At 50.0% G+C, this 16,609-nt stretch overlaps 1 long non-coding RNA gene across 4 annotated transcripts in view; it reads right to left on the reverse strand.

Annotated features, from left to right (window-relative positions):
• Positions 1 to 392: 392 nt before the first annotated feature.
• LOC131816406 (uncharacterized) overlaps positions 393 to 16,609 on the reverse strand; it is a 28,292-nt gene continuing 12,075 nt past the window's right edge. For 3 of the 4 annotated variants that reach the window (XR_009348056.1, XR_009348058.1, XR_009348057.1), the window contains 4 exons: positions 10,353 to 10,516; positions 3,329 to 3,446; positions 2,569 to 2,656; positions 393 to 1,161 (listed from right to left, as the gene is read on the reverse strand). This is a non-coding gene — a long non-coding RNA (uncharacterized LOC131816406). Of the gene's footprint in view, positions 2,332 to 2,568; positions 2,657 to 3,328; positions 3,447 to 10,352; positions 10,517 to 16,609 lie in introns of all 4 variants that reach the window. The other variant, XR_009348059.1, reaches the window with a different exon arrangement.

A 16,609-nucleotide genomic window follows, 5' to 3' on the forward strand; every position in this document is an offset into this window, starting at 1 on the left:
TTCCCAGGAAGCACAGTCCTGGGCACAGCGGGGACAGCAGCAGGTGGGAGAGCAAGTAGTTCCATTTTCCTGTGGGGAAGACGAGGAGCGAGGAGCAGGGAGGGGTGGGAGGTAGATCAGGGTCAGATAACAGGAGATCCTGAGACCAGAACAGGGAGTTTGGACTTTAGAGACAATAGGGAGCCATCGAAGATTATTGAGTGGGGGCGGGGGACGCGGGGGAAGGCCTCAGGAACTAGGTTTATCTGGGAAAACAAAACCGCAATTGTGAGCAAAGTAAATCGGAATCGTGCATGTATGTCGGCATACGCATACGTGGGCATCCCAGGACATGTACTGATACGAGTGTACGCAAGTGGACAGACCCAAAAGATTTCTATTTTTTTTTTTAAGATTTTATTTATTTGAGAGAGAGACAGAGATAACAACAGAGATAGCAAGAGAAGCAGGATCCCCACTGAGCGGGGAGCCTGATATGGGGCTCGATCCCAGGACCCTGGGATGGTGACCTGAGCTGAAGGCAGGCACTTAACCCACTGAGCCACCCAGGTGCCCCCCAGCTCCTTTTAAATTGTGAATTGTATTTGTTTATTTGAATAGGTAGTACTTTCGTCTGACCTACAATTAAAGGAATCTAAGAGAATACACTGAAAAGTAAAGCTACTCCTAACACCATCCTCCACGATCCCAGTTCCTCTACCGAGAAGCAAGCATGATGGCTGCCTTGGGAGCTTCCTTCCAGAGATGTTCTTAGAGAGAGAAGCAAATATCTAGATGTGCTCTTATTATGCACATTTTTCTACACCCTGCTTTTCTCACTTAATAAGATTAATATCTTGGAGGTTCTTACGGATCGGTACATGGAGAGCTGCCCTGATCTTCTTAACACCAATATACTATTCCATGGTAGTTAGACATCTACATTATTTCTGGGTTTTGGCTCTTACCAAAAATTTTGCAACAAATAACTTTGAATATGTGTCCTTTTCCATATTCATTCATTCATTCATTCATTCAGTAGACATTTTTTGAGTATCTACTATGTCCTGGGCAGCCATCCAGGTGCCAGAGAGAGAGAAGTGACAAAATAGGAGAAAGTTTCCGCCCTTGTTGAGCACATCTTCTGACCTGCATGCGTCAGTCAGTCTGCAGGATACATTCCTAGAGGTGGAATCCCAAATCAAAATGTTTCTGCATGTTTAAATTTTAGCAGATAAAGCCACATTTCCCCCCAGAGAGATTTCTCCAGTTTGCCCCCACAATATAGGAGAGTGTCTGTTTCCTTTCCCTTGACTGACAGAACGTTATCACACTTTTTGATCTTTGCCAATGTAATGTGACAGGTGAAAAATTCTGCATTACTCTTATGATGAATGAAGTTAAACATCTTTTCATATATTTAAGAACAATTTTCAGGTCCTTCTCTGTCAATTTCCTGCTATCCTTTGCTCCTATTTCTTTCAGGTTGTAGATCTTTCTCATATTGATTTGTGGATTCTCTTTATCTATTAAGGAAATTAGCCCACGATATGAGTTACAAATAACTTTTCCCCAGCTTATCATTTGTGTTTGGACTTTGTTTATGGTAGGATTTTTTGAACAGACTTTTTTTTCCTTGTTTTAGAGGGAGAGTGCAAGCAGGGGGAGGGGCAGAAGGAAAAGGAAAGAGAGAATCCCAAGCAGGCCCCACGCTCAGCACAGACCCCAACTCAGGACTCAATCTCATGACCCCAAGATCATAACCTGAGCTGGAATCAAGAGTCGGATACACCCGACTGAGCTACCCAGGTGCCCCTTGGCAGACTTTATTTAAATGTAAAACAGAATTTAAGAAGAATTTTGCCCATTCCCCACTTTGTCTCCCACGGTAAAATGTTTCCTAGGGTTGAGATATGGGCCCCAATAACGTGGTCTTGGATTCCAACCCAGATTCTAGGTTCTAGGCAAAGGAAGGTGATAGTCTTATCCTGTTCCAATGCCGCATCTCAAGAGGTTTTTGGACAAAAGGGAACAAGCGCAGGGAGGGCAAGAAAGAGGGTGAAGAGGGTTGAAATTAAGTCCCATGAGGGATGGTGACAGGACTGTGTCTTTGTGCCTGAAGCAGATTCTCTATGAATATCGTCTTGGGCAATGGGCCTGGCCATATGATACAGAACCTGGGTGGCTCAGTCAGTTAAGCATCCAACTCTTGATTTCAGCTCAGGTCATGATCTCAGGGTTGTGAGATAGAGCCCTGCATCAGGCTTACTGGAGGCGGGTGAAGATTCTCTCTCTCTCTCTCTGCCCCTCCCCACAACTTGAGCATGTGCACATGCATGCTTGCCACTCTGCCTGTAAAAAAAGAAAGAAAGAAAGAAAATTTCCAGGCTGATTATAAGGCAGAGTTGGGAGAGAGGGAAAGGTGTTCCAAACAAAGGGAATAGTATGTATCAAGTTTTTGAGTCTTGAAAGACCTTCCTGTCTTCAGAAGCCCAAAGCAGATGTAAAAGTCTTGAGTGTAAAATGTCAGGGTGGTGGGCAGCCAGGCAGGAGGTGAAACTGACAGCCAGACTTTTAGGCAGAACATACCAGGTTTCCAGATGAATGGGGTGTTGGTGTGCACTAGGATTTAGCAGGCTTAGCAACCTTCTTTCAAAGCCGCGCCCCAGATTGAGAGCTGGAAGAGAAAAGTGTGAGCTATAAATCCCCAGCTCCTCCTGCTGTGCCCAGTGCTGCAGAGCCGGGAGTCTCCACGGCTCTCCAGTCCCACTGCTGCGACCCCAGCTAATCCAGCCTCCTGGCCCATCTGACACACACTTCCACTTAACATTTTGTTAGCGACTCTATAAACGAGCTCTCCCTGACCTTCAATCCCTGGCTAATTGCTGGTTTCATGTACAAGACTAGCTTAATTTTACGTGATAATTACCTGAGAGTGGCAATACATATGGCATTGCATGTTGGAAATGTCAGGCCTGGGAAACTACCAAGTGGCCGTAGTCGGGGGCAAAAGGAGGAGGCAGCTGGGTGGCGGGGGCCTCGGAGAGGCAGCCAGGGAACAAGGCCACGAAGAGAGAGAGGGAAGATGCCGGGTGTAGTCTGAGCTCTGGAGAACCGGGACCCCAGCCTGCAGTAGGGCTCAGAACCCACTGCTGGCGTGGGACATCCAGGGGCACAGACCAAAGGAGCAACTTATGCAATGCTCAGTCACACACACATACACACACACACACGCACACACGCACGCACACACGCATGCACGCACATCATGAACAAGCACCGACCAGATTGGAGGCACCACACATCCACACTCAGTCACCCACTCAACAAAGGCTCATGGAAGACCTACCATGTGCCAGGCAGTGTGTGGACAGTTGGGCTGGTTTCGAATCCCCACTCCACTTGGAAGAAGTTGGAAACAGGAGAAGGGCGTGTTTGAGTTGTCACTGTTATTTGGAGATATGCTCCTGGTATTAAATAAGCAAGACAGGAATGCTCAAAAGACTTGCAGTTCCCAGTAGAGTGTCATCCGATAAAGAATTGGCCCACCCGAACCTAGGTAAGAAGCCCCACAGCTAAGCCAGGGCCACAGCCCGGAGGAAGCAGAGGGGACTCCGCCCTCTTGGGAGTTTACAATCTGGGGAGCACAACCTTGCCAAAGGGGTTGCTGTGCGTGGGATAATTGGAGTCAGGAAAGATGACTCAGAGCATTTAGCAGGTGAACCCACAAAGTCCAGAGCTCAGAAAAGACCTTCTTCAAAAGGGGCCATGCATGCCCCCAGTGTCTCCAGCTCGTGCCTAGAGCAGTCCTTGGCATACCAGTGGTGTCTATACCACAGGCCCTATGCCTGGGTGCACACACATTCTACAGAGGGATGACCTGGGTTCCCTTTTTTCTCATCACCCCAGGGTATGGGGCAAGGCAGGTGGGCTCCAGGGCCCTGGGGTGGTGGGACAAGGGAGTACAGGCTGAGAAGGAGAAAGGGTATCCTTGGCCAGCCAGAATGGCCCTTCCACAGGAGGAACACGTGCCCACCCACTCATGTGCACACCCACTCACACACACACACACACAGGCCACAAGACAAAGCGAGAAGCACACTCTCCAGATTAAGGCAAGTTTTAAAAACCCCTTTTGCCTCCTCACCCATAGAATTGTGGACTCCTGAGCTGTGTTGGAGTAAATTACTTGCTTAATGAGATTTCAATTAACAAAAACAAATTAAAATCACTTTGGTAATTAAGCTGCTGTGAACCTTGCCAGCAGCTCTCCCTCAGACCTCAGCTTTCCATGGGGAGGGAGCTGAGAATGGGGGATCCACTCCACAATGCTGCTGAGACTGAAACAGGGCCAGGAGCTCCCTGCCTTGTGGACAACACCCCAGGAGCCACAGCTTCCTGGAGCCATTCTATGGGCACCAAAAATGTGGGTGGGAGACAGAGGCAGCACAGAGCAGCCAAACTTCAGTTCAAATTGTAGCCCAGCCACTTGGCTGTGTGAGCAGGGACATGTAATTGACCTCTCTGAGCCTCAGTTCCCTCATCTGTGAAATGGGTATAATGATGCCTGCATCATTAGGTTATAGGAGAATTTAGTGAATGAATGCATATACCCCAGAGGCTTTTAATCCACTTTTTCCTTTGTGGGGGGAAAGCCTCTCACAGGGCAAACTTTCCAACCTTGCATTTGCATTGTCCTGAATCCCAAAACACTCCCTCCCCCGCCTCCTTGCCCCGTCCAGTCCTGTTTTTCTCTGTTTAGGTAAGGAAGGATCTACCACCAAGGTCCCCTGGGAGGTGAGGTGAGGATTCTGCCAGGTTCTGTCCCATTCAGGCCCTTATCTTTTTACATCAGAGCCAATAGCTAGGATCTGGGAGTTAGAGAGTTAGGGAGACATTTCTTCTCAGGTGGCCTGGAGAATACTCCTTTCCTGGGGTTACCAAATCACCCACACTTCCTACATGAGCAGCCTAGAGAGTTAGTACAAGTACCCATAGCCACATGGCACAGATGAGAAAACTGGCTTCAGGATGTACCCAGTAACAGTTCTCAGTGCTGGCAGAAGTATACATATTTAGTCTCATGAATTTTTAATAATAAACTTGTAGTTTTAATTTTTGAGTCACTGTTTGCTACCTCCATTCAGAAGAACTGAAACAGACATTTAAATTAAAACAGTATTATTCGGGACGCCTGGGTGGCTCAGTTGGTTAAGTGGCTGCCTTCGGCTTGGGTCATGATCTCAAGGTCCTGGGATCAAGTCCCACATCGGGCTCCTTGCTCGGCAGGGAGCCTGCTTCTCGCTCTGCCTCTGCCTGCCACTCTGCCTGCCTATACTCATGCTCTCTCTCTCTCTCTAACAAACAAATAAATAAATAAATAAATAAGCAGTATCATTCAACGGGGCACCTTGGTGGCTCAGTGGGTTGAGCCTCTGCCGTCAGCTCTAGTCATGATCTCAGAGTCCTGAGATCAAGCCCCGCATCGCATGGGGCTCTCTACTCAGCAGGGAGCCTGCTTCCCCTCTGTCTCTCTGCCTACTTGTGATTTCGCTCTCCGTCAAATAAAATCTTAAAAAAAAAAAAGTATTATTCAAAATTCACAAAAATAAATCCACAATAGATGTAAATAATGAAAGTTTTAAGTGATTTCTTTGATTTTTAAAGTTTGGAACACATACTTTTGAAGTTGTTAGAGCAAAAATAGCATTAAGATTTGGGGATAGATATTCGTGTTACATGAGTGCATTTGATATAAATAACATATTTTATTTATACACACACACACACACACACACCCCACAAATGTTGTTTCCTCTGTGGTGGCTGAAATTAAAGATGGCCTTGTTGTATGTGTTCATTCATTTGTTCAACAATTTTTTTTCGTCCCATGTATTATTTAACTCAACAGCCGCTTGTTTAATGCCCGTGAAGTGCCACAATGAACAAGTCAGGCTTGAACCCTGGTTTCAGGGAACCTGTGTCCTGATGATGAAGATGGACATGGGACACAATGCAGTGAGGTGAAGATTGCAGAAAAGGAAAGGTAGGGCCTTGGAAGCTTATTACAGAAAAGGCAATCTTGGATGCGGGGGCAAAGGGGGAAGTCTGCCGTAAACACTTAATTTTTTGTAATTGGACTAAAAAGAATTTACATGCATACTTTAATGAATCCAAGAGTTTCATAGCTAGTTAGTAATAGAACTGAAAGTAGACTGAAAAGCCTTATGGTTCCCAGGCAAATGATTTTTTTTTTTTTAATCTGACACCAATCCTCTGGATAATTTGAACAGCATCCCGGTCTTGAGTGAGAGACATCCTAACATGGGCAAAAGAAATCGGAAATCTCTGACTGAGATGGTCCCACCATCCATGCATCCGTCAGACCACGGAGGTATCCCCATTCATACATCAATGTCAGATAGAGGAGGTCAACCTTGACATAACTTTGTTAGATGGAGGAGGTCAACATAAACATAACTTTGTCAGATGGAGGAGGAGAGTGTGTGTGTGTGTGTGTGTGTGTGTGTGCGCGCCTGCACAAACACCAAACAGGACTCGGGCTGATGGGTGTCTTAGCCTCCAGTATCTTTGAAGGAGAGGCTTAACACTGCTTGGTCTCAGCAGCTGCACCCTCTCTGCTAAGTGGCTAACCTCTAGGGTGCCATTTCAACCCATGCTGGGAGCCAGGGCCAGGGGAGAACCTCCCAACAATCAGACTCTCTCACTAACCTCACAGCCCAGACCCCTGCATACCCCTCTGCCCCTGGGGATGGGAGAGGACAGGGTGCCATCCTTCAAACACCCAGCTTGGGTGCACCTGGAGATGTCTCCATAAGGGGAGTCCTCTCCCTGCCCAGACTTTACATGGTGTATTTTACGCTGACTTCAGGCAACCAAGGGAGGAGGACACAGAGTTGTACTTTCCAAGTAGCTGGAAACCCTTAATCAATGTTAATTGGTTCTAATTAGCATATGTTAATTAATGATATTTACTACAAATTAAAGGTATGAGTGTTCCCAGAGGGTTTCCTGTTCATCCAATTAGTGCCAATTAGTTGCAATTAACACGTGTAAATGAGATTCCATTGAACCCAAAACAAACAGCACAGAATCTCTCAGATTCCCTTTTGCACCTTTTCAGTCAGCCAAGGAGCTGGGGGTGGAGGGTGAGAAGTGAGGGTGGGAGTGGGCAGAGAGACCCTTAGGCTGACCTGGAGGGAGATAGTGACTCTCTCTGTGTACCAAGGAGGAGAGAAGGAAGAGCCAGGCAAGCTGCTGGACCAGCTTGGCTGCTGAGGCACTGACCATGCTCCCAAGTGCCAGGGGCCATGCCTTGCGCCTTCCTGCACCTGCCAGGACCTAACCCAGTGCATGGCCTGTAGTAGGTGCTCAGTAAAAATTGGCTGAGTAAAAGGTTGGTGCCCTTGCATCGAGGGCCAATCTCTGAAGTCATAAAACTAAAGGATGAATTGATTAGGAAAACGTGTGAAGTTCTCTTCTCCACAAGTTCTTCCCAGGGGCTCTCCCAAGGAGCAAGATAGTATTTCCCTCTGTGACATCATCTGAATGTCTACAGAGATATGACTCTACCACCAGTGTTGCCATTTCTGCATTTTAGTTCCTTTTCCCTTAACCACTGAGGCCCCAACCTCTGGCATGATGGTAACTGGATAGAAAAACAGCCAGAAAGGGCTCCCCGGAACAAGGAAATGCTACTCCAAATTCTTCACTGTGCAGAGCCTTCTGTGAAACTGTGATGTAAGATAAAGCCCTCAATAAGTTTATTGCTAACCCGCTTTTGCTACACCAAACCTTCCCTCCAAGTTGACATTCATCATTTAATAATATTTATTCATCACTGTGTACTGGGCACTATTCCAGCGACTGAGGATAGGGCAGTGAACAAGTCGTCCGCAAATCCCTGCCCCTCAGGGAGCCCATAATCCGTGAATTATCACGGATCCAGGGTCAGACACACTTGGGTTCCTATCCTGGTTCTGCCTCTCAGCAGCTGGGGAGAGGGGAAGGCTGGGTAGAGAATCTATCTGTGCCTCAGTTTATTTCCCTGTAACATGGGTAGAAGAGACCTGTCAGCTATCTTGCAGTCATGTTGTTAGGAAATTAAGCTTCTTCCCTTGTCCCATCTTGGTAGGCGTGAGGCAGAATTTGGAGGTAAGCCACAAGGAAGATAGGAGAAAGGGAAGCAAAACTCCCTCAGAGCCTACAAAAGCAGAGTTTGATTACATTATCTCTATATCTGGATCTCTACACCCAGGCTGGCCACAAAAGTCCCTCCAACCTGTATGTAGCACGCCATAGCTTGTGGCCAGCCCACTCATCACCCCGGGGCAGGGAAGCAACGGGTACAGGGAAGGGAAATGCTTCTAGGGTCATATACAGCTGCCTTGGCAGGAGCCCAAACCCTTGGCTCCTTTGGCACAATGTCCTTTATCCATGGCCTTTCTGAGTGATGAGAGACACAAATGGGGTCCAGAAAGGGTCACTCCAGCTGGCCAGGAGCAGGGACTGGTCCACCCCTGCCAGTACATGCCTGGCCCAAGGTCAACGTCTGCACATCCAGGCTCCCGCATGCCAGCTCGGCCAATCCCCCCGGCCAGAGACCACAGCACATATAGCTTGTGTCTCCTCCCTCACCATCTGGACTCTGCGCCTCCATGGACTCTCAGGCAGGGTGTTTGATGATCATTTTACACTGCCTCAGGGTCCCCTTTATAAAGCCAGAGAGTCTGCCTAGATAGTTCCTAAAACCCTTTCAGAGCTGCGGTTCTAGGATTCTGGATATCCTCCAAAGAATACAGGTCCCACGGCTATAGTATATGCCCCGACATTCACAGCTGATGGGCAACAGAATCAAGCCATCATTTCCCTCTTCCTTTGGGGATCCCTCTCACCTGTAATGGCCTCATGGGTCCCCCCAACGCCACCTCCAGGCCTGTGCCATCACTCTCCATCATCCTCCACCTCCATCCCAACCTTCTCCTGCATAGTGATGAACCACCAGACATGGTCCCCAAGTCACCAGGCCTTGGAGAAAGTTCTCCTTCACTCTGATCAAATCTGAAGTCAGTCTGGAGGCCAGTGGGAGGAATGGAGCTGATTGAGTTTAATAAAAAGAGCTCAGCTGGGCGATCTTCCGGGAGGAGTGTGTGGAAATGGAAATCTGCACTGGGGCTTCCTGGGGCTCTGTATGTCTTTCCTATCACTGCACCCCACCCTGGGGGCCAGCGGGATATATTGTGGGGGTGGGGGTGGGGGTTCTGGGAGCAAGTGGAAAAGACTTTCCTGACTGCCCTTCCTTCCTTCCTTTTATTTTTGGACAACACAGGACAAAAAAATTAAAAAGCCAAAAAATAAAAGCCCCACTCTTGTGTGCCCACCCTGCGCCAGGCACAGCGCTAGGTCATTTACTCGACTTATCTATCCTGAGAGAGGAGGGAATTTGCTGAGATCATCTCCAGGGGCCCTGGGCATCTTGGGCAGGGTCTGGCTAGTTTGGGGACCAATAATCAGACAAACTTGGCCACAACGAAAGGCAGAGCAGATAGGTTGGGGTGAAAAACAAGGAAAGCGCGGGCGGCTGCATCCCTTGGCGCGCACAGACCCCTCCTCTCTCTCCGCCAGAGGGACACAGGCTTTGGGAACCCACAGGGGACATAGACCCCGGGGAGGAGGCTGACACTGGAAGTTTGACTGCAAGAAGCCAGAGGTACAGTGAGGTGAGGTGAATTCTCTGCTCTCAAGGACAAGGAGAGTTGCCTACAAATCGGAGTTGTGGGGGCCCCAGAAACTCTAGGATGAAGCAAAGGGACATCTGCCCAGTGTCTCCTCTTTATCCCACTAATACCTCTTGAGAAGTGATATCTCTCTAAAGCCAAAGTTTCTGCGATGAGGCTTAACATGGCCACTTTGGGTGGGGGTAGGGGGGAGACCTCTGCTCCAGGAGTGTAACAACAGAAAATAATTAAGGTCTAATAAGGTCAGCGTTCCACCTTAACACCTTTTCAGTTCCAGTTAAAACCTCTACTAATTTGCCAAGAAAAGCCAGCCTCACTGGTGTCTTATTATTTGAATCACGTCCTGTCTCTTAATTTAAACGAGAGCCTCACATAAGGATTTTTTTTATTTTAAATTACAATGCCGACTTTCTTCCAGTTGATTACGGTATATGACTCTCTGTTGGAAGGCCATTATTTTTTGCTATGATTTACAAAGCATTTAAAGTGAAATCAATGTAATAAATATTGAAGTATTGTAATAGATAATTCCATATATTTAACTAGAGACACAGCACAGCCCTGGTCTGGGCAGCGGGGAGAGGAGCAGGGGAGAAAACGGGGTGGGAGACTGACCTGGTATTAATGCGAAGGGTGATGTCTCTGCTTTTCTCCTGGATTCAGTTGGCAGGATTCACTGAGTGCTCCCTGAGGTCCTGTACACTGGATGAAGGACTGTGGCGAGTTGTGGGGTGCCCCGGCCATGTCCTCCGGGCACCACAGACTCTGGAGAAATTCCCCTGCAATGGAGGGGACCAGAAGTGGAGAACATCAGAAGCTGTGTGAGAAGCTTGGGGATGGGAAGGGGGTCAGGAAAGGCTTCCCAGCTTCTCCCCTTCTTCCCATTCCCTACTCAGATTCTTCCCTCTCCTTCCCCATCCCCGTGTCCTGTGTTGTCCTTCTTTGGGTGGAGCTCTCTCTAGACCTCTGACTGTAGCAGAGAAACAATGCAGCATTCACAGCCCTGAAAGCTCAGGATGAGGGGGGGGATGAAAGGGGAGAGGGTGCACCAGTGCTCACCTCCTGGGACAGACCCTCCAGCAAAGCGATGGCCACGTGCTGAGCGAATCAGCTTTGCAGCTGCTTGCTCCCTGTCCTCAGGGAGCTGGGTCGGAACATAGCACCCACAGTACAAGCCAAGGCAACTTCCCCAACTGGGGCCTACTTCACCCAGGGACAGGAGCTTTGGTGTCTCTTAAAGGCAGACATTAAGCTGTCCTCCTACCTGCGTCCCCAATTGCAAAAAGTACCCACAAGCAGGTTCCTTTCCAGCTGCCCCATGGGGAGCCCCCTGCTTCTTCCCATTCTTGGAGGGTCACACATCTGCTCCCAGGAAGGCTCTTGCTCCCAAGTTCCTGGATTGATTCAGAAATTCACACAGCACCGGTAAGGGAAGCACACAGGGGGCACCAGCCTGTGGGTTTGTCCCCATCACACACCTCAAGTGCAGGTAATACACTCTGTCCACAGAGCCAGTCAAGTGCCATGGAGGTCTTAATAAAGATTTTGCGGTCTATACGCTGCAGGCTTGCGATGGAGCGTGGCTAGTACGCACGCACGCACACACACACTTGCACGTGTAGCGGGTCTCAGAGGAGGAAGATGTATTGCCCCTTGCCTTCCCACCCCAAGCCTGAACCCAAGCCCCAAGTCCCTAGCTCTGAACATTTTCTACCATAAATCCCAGGAAGGGACATGCAAAGGGAAAGGGAGCAGAGAAAAGAGATTTACAGCAAACTTGCTTCCTGACACCTCTTTGGCCCATCCCATAAAATAACAATATCACCAGATAAATCACACAGAGTCTCGGGAGACCTTACCCTTGTCCTTGTGGGGTCTTTGGAGGGAGTCAGTGGGTCATGGTCAGAGGATCGTACCCAGCTGGGTTCTCCTTGGCAATATCAGCCCTGTACAGCATGGGGCAGGGGTGTGGGGGGGTGACTCAGGTCTAATCCCTGGAGCATTGAGGGGAGGGGCTAGAGAATAGGGTGAGGGTAGAGAGCATTGGCTGTCATCATCCAAGAGAGAATGTGGCATGAGCAAATCCCATCTCAAAACCCTAGCTGTGTGACTTTGAGTTAATTACTTAATATCTCTGGGCCTTGATTTATGTCTCTGTAAATGCAGGCCATAGACTATCCCCCAGACAGGATATGTATGAGGAGTTATCAAGAATAATATACCTCAAAGTTGCTGGCATACACTCAGAATGTAGTTAACTATTGGAATCACAAGTGTTTTCCCTCCGCTAAGATGCAAAACCCCGTGGCGGTGTTCCCAGCAGAGGGGATCAAATGTTAGCCCTCTCCAGAGAGACACCAGGCTGCCCCCAACCTTTGGCTGTTGTTTCCATGTTTGCCTGCGATATTGGAAAGGCAGGGCTCCCCGTTAACTCACAACGTGACTGTGAGCAAGTTTCTTCCCATCTCTAGGCCTCAGTTCCCCACTTGTAAAGTGAAGGGGTAGAAAACACTCGGTCTTGGGGCACCTGGGTGGCTCAGTGGGTTAATTCGATGCCTTCAGCTCAGGTCATGATCTCAGGGTCCTGGGATCGAGTCCCGCATCGGGCTCTCCGCTCATCAGGGAACCTGCTTCTCCCCCCTCTCTCTCTCAGCCTGCCTCTCTGCCTACTTGTGATCTCTCTCTCTCTGTCAAATAAATAAATAAAATCTTTAAAGAAAAAAAAAGAAAACACTTGGTCTTTAAGGTCCGGTCCGACATCACATCACCAACAATTAGGACCGATTCCCAGTGGGCACTGCAGCCAAAGAGGAGCAGGCAGGACGGAGGCTAGCCGTGAGGCCAGATGAGGTGGGCATGGGCATGTCGGCTGGGAAGAAACAGTCACCACTGTGTGGGAAGGAACTAAAGGATTTCAGCAGGTTGGTCATCGCAGCCCTGACCATCACGAGCAGGAGACCCCCTGATTACAGCCCAGAGCACCGGTCTGTGTCCATGGCCTCCTACTGCTTAGCCTTCAGCCTGAGGGAGGGCTGAGTTCCCAGAGGTAGACCTAAGTGGGCAGGAGGCCCCCTCCAGCTTCATCCCACACACGTGGGGAGACCTGGGCTTTCCTGTATCAGGGTAGCCCCCCCCTCCTCCAAACCCCAGCCCCCAGCCCCCAGCCCCCAGCCCCAGTCTGGCTCCCCAACCTCTTAAGCATCTCCCTAGGAGTTCTTCCCAATCCTCTGGCCCCAGCATTCCCTCCTCCTTTCCTTCCTCTCCCTTCTCCTATCCCAGGTCCCCTCTTCTCCTCTCCACTGCTGCTGTGTGGCTTTATTTTTCCTCCCTCTTCTTCCGCCCCCCTCCTTTGTTCCGTTCTCATCCTCCTCCTGGTTCTCCTACCTGCTCCTTCCTTCCTTCATTTTCTTCCCTCTGATTCTCGTTCCTGGAACCAAAGGTGCCACTATCCTGAGGGAGTGACTCCCTGGGGGGCTGGGGAGCTGGAACAGGGCGTGCTCTGGCCTGACCGACCCCCCACCACCACCCAGGGTCTCTCCAGCGGCAGGAGGATCTGGAGTTCACCCGCAGGGCAGCTGTCAGCCGCTCCAGAGACGGATGAGTGAACGTGTAGGGGGTGGGGAGGCAAAGGTGCTCTGGAGGGAGCCATCTTCAAATAAAAATGTGAAAGGAACATGCGGGATGAAATGATGGGCTGTTTTATAGTAAGCCCTGCCCAAGGCACCTCTGCCCTAAGACCCAACCGTCCTGCCCCTGTCCCTGGCCCTGAAGTTTCCCTCAGCACACAGGCCCATCAGTGTCCCCAGTCCTTTGGGTAGGCCAGAGAGCTGGAGACACCCTCCCCACGCACACACACATACACACAAGTCCCCAGACCGTTGCCCCTCTCCCAACTTCCCCATCTTCCACTGAGGGACGGGGATGATAGGGAACCCTGGCAGCCTGTTCTCAGAGTGATGTCTGGGCTGATGAGCGCCCCAAGGCTGGCAGGCCTGTTAGGAGGCCTTTGTGGGGGAGGAGGGAGGAGAAGGGATTTTCCATTCTCTAAGCAACTGGATTACACAGTCAGGAGATCAGGGAATAACTTGCTGCTTAAGCTGCCTCTTCACAGCCCAGCCTCTGCCCTGGCTCTCACCCTCCCATTCTCAGCAGGGATCTTAACCAGCCTAGCCTTGTCTGCTTTTGAGTTGTCTTTTTCATGGTCTGAGTCAGCCTTAAGGGCAAAACCAAATCTCATCTCCTCCTACCCCTCAGAGCTATGACCCCACAGAGGAGCTCAAACGGGACCAGCTTGCCACTACCTCCACCACCAACCCTCACCTTCCATGAAGATCTCAGGTCTAAAGATGGATCCGGAGAGTGTGGCTCAGAGAGGTAAAGTGACTTGTTCTGAGTCACACAGCAAACAAAGGGCAAGGTTTCCAGACTATGGCAGGATTTATGGGAGCATGTTCTCTGCAAAGTGAGACAGGTCTATGCCAGGGACTGGAAGGAGCTCTGGACTCTGATGTTCTTACTAGAAGGAGGTTTACTCCTGAGCTTTCCTGAGCCCCTACCATGAGCTTTAGAGGGGTGGGAGCCCAGCTCCCATTTGGTTACTTTAGGACCAGACCAAAGCAGGTGGTGGAGGGGAGAGGAGGTGGGAAGGAGATTAGGTTTAAAGAACGCAAAGCATTAAGATTTGGCTCTATCCTTACCACTAACTTGCTGTGTGGCCTTGGGCAAACCACCTCCCCTCTCTGAGCTTCAGTTTATCTTCTCTGCAAAATGGCAGTAACTTCTCTTTCAAAATTGTTTTGCAGGTACTGGAAGAGATCAGGCTTAGCACCTGGTATCTACTAGCTGCTCCAAGTAATGATAGGAGCAAGACTGTATTTCCTTTATCCTGAGCTGTGCCCACTCCCCAGAACAAGGAGCTCCACTGCACATTCGAGCAACTGGTTCTTCCCACTGGGAGGGCAAATCCATCATGTTCAGCAAACTAGTGCCCCACCCCGTGTAAGGTTATTGGGGGGTCATGCCCCCACACCCTGTGTCCACTTTCTAGAAAGAGGCCCAAAGATCCCCACCCTAGCTCCATGTGGCACCTTAGACGCCTCTTGCTGACAAGAGGGTCATCTCTGACCTTCCTAATGGCCGACGTTCCTGCCAGCCAGAAAATTCTATGATCCTTTGACCTCTAAAAGCCCTGTCCTGCTAATGGTTTTATGATCTTCCCTAGGCATCCTCTCTGTGCCCTCCCTAACCCCCAATCCCCTTTCAGTAGGTCCTAGTCAAAATAAACAACATTTATGACCAGAGCAGGATTCAAGGTCTGCATTGCAAACAAATGCGGAGCCCTTTGAAGGTGCCTGGGGAATCCATCACATCCTGGGGTGTGATGCTCCCCAGGCCCAAGGGGAGGTAGGCCCTGGGAAGGGGCGCAAGCGTGGGAAGCTGGGCTCTAGCTCTGCATAGACGATCTGAAGATCCTGTGCGGTGAGTGGGGCTCCCTCCCTAGCAACAGGCCTGCTGTCAGTGCAGGGGAGGTGAGGGGGAAGGAGGAAGGGTAGCTGCTGGGATCAACCACCTTTAGCACCGTATGTGAAGGCCTCTCTGGGGGCCAAGACCTGACTTGGCATGTCAACAGGGGGGAAGGAGACAAAACAAAAGAAGGGGGGGGGGAGTCAAGAGGCAAATGGAGAAATAGCACACGTGGACAGGAGACGTTAAGCTGAAACCACAAGGGTCTCAGGCCCCATCGCAGTGCCCACCTGGCACACTGGAGCAATTTCCCTAAAGAAGACTTGTCGGGGGCACCTGAGGGCCTGTCAGTTAAGCATCTGCCTCCGGCTCAGGTCATGATCCCAGGGTCCCGGAATGGAGCCCCATGCAGGCTCCTTGTTTGGGGAGTCTGCTTCTCCCTCTCCCTTTCTCCTGCTCTCTCTCTCTCTCTCTCTCAAATAAATAAAAGCTTTAAACAAACAAATAAATAAATAAAACTCGTCCAAACACCTTCAGGAGAAAATCAACCCAGCCGAGCCTGTCTCATCAGCCAGCTGGTGGAGCTGAAGAGAGAGAAAGAGTGGGAAAGCGAACCAGCCACGGCTGATTTTCTCTGGGGGCAGGCACCCCAAACATCAACTCTGGGGAGTGATAGCATAGAGGCAGAAATGGAGGCTCTCTGTCTAGAATGAACCCTCCTGCTCCACCACCCCCCAGGTGGAAGGCTGAACCCCTGCCCCTACTCTCGTCATCACTCCCCAACCAGAAAAAGGGCCCCCCAGGCTGGCAGCCCATTCTGCCCAGCTCTGCCTTCCACCTGCCACGTGGATAAGACACCCCAGCTGGGCTCAGCCTCCTTCGGCAGGTGTGGGGCTGCAAGCCGATGTGTTTTCAAGGGGGGCTGGCTCTGTCTGGTGAACGGCTGTTGGAGAATATTAAGGTAGGATTCCCAAAGGCCCAAGTCTGACAGCAGCTTTCTAGGACACGAAGCTCAAGGCTTTCTTCAGCCACCTCGCCAGCCTCTAGAACTGGGGCATGGGCCGAGGGGTGGCTGTTCCCAGACTCAGAGCTGGGGGAGGGAGAAAACATTCCCCCACCCCAACCCTCTGGGGGCCTGTGCCTTAACATCTACCCTACTAAAAATACTCTGCCACCCGCCAAGTTGGGTGGGAAACTAGACATAAAATATGGGCAGGTAGCAAGGTTTCTATCACAGTGATCAGGCGCCTGCTTATAGTATTTGCATATATGGCATATAATTAATGTTTGATGAGTGAGGGTGTGAGAGATGGGGCATTAGAACAAAGATAGAAGGAAACAAAGAGACAACTGGAAAGGCGGACGTGAGTTTTTCCAGGATAGGTAGTTTGCTCAAAAATTTTCCTTCT

Source organism: Mustela lutreola, chromosome 15 (assembly GCF_030435805.1).
Source record: "Mustela lutreola isolate mMusLut2 chromosome 15, mMusLut2.pri, whole genome shotgun sequence".
In the NCBI taxonomy this organism is placed as follows: Eukaryota; Metazoa; Chordata; class Mammalia; order Carnivora; family Mustelidae; genus Mustela; species Mustela lutreola.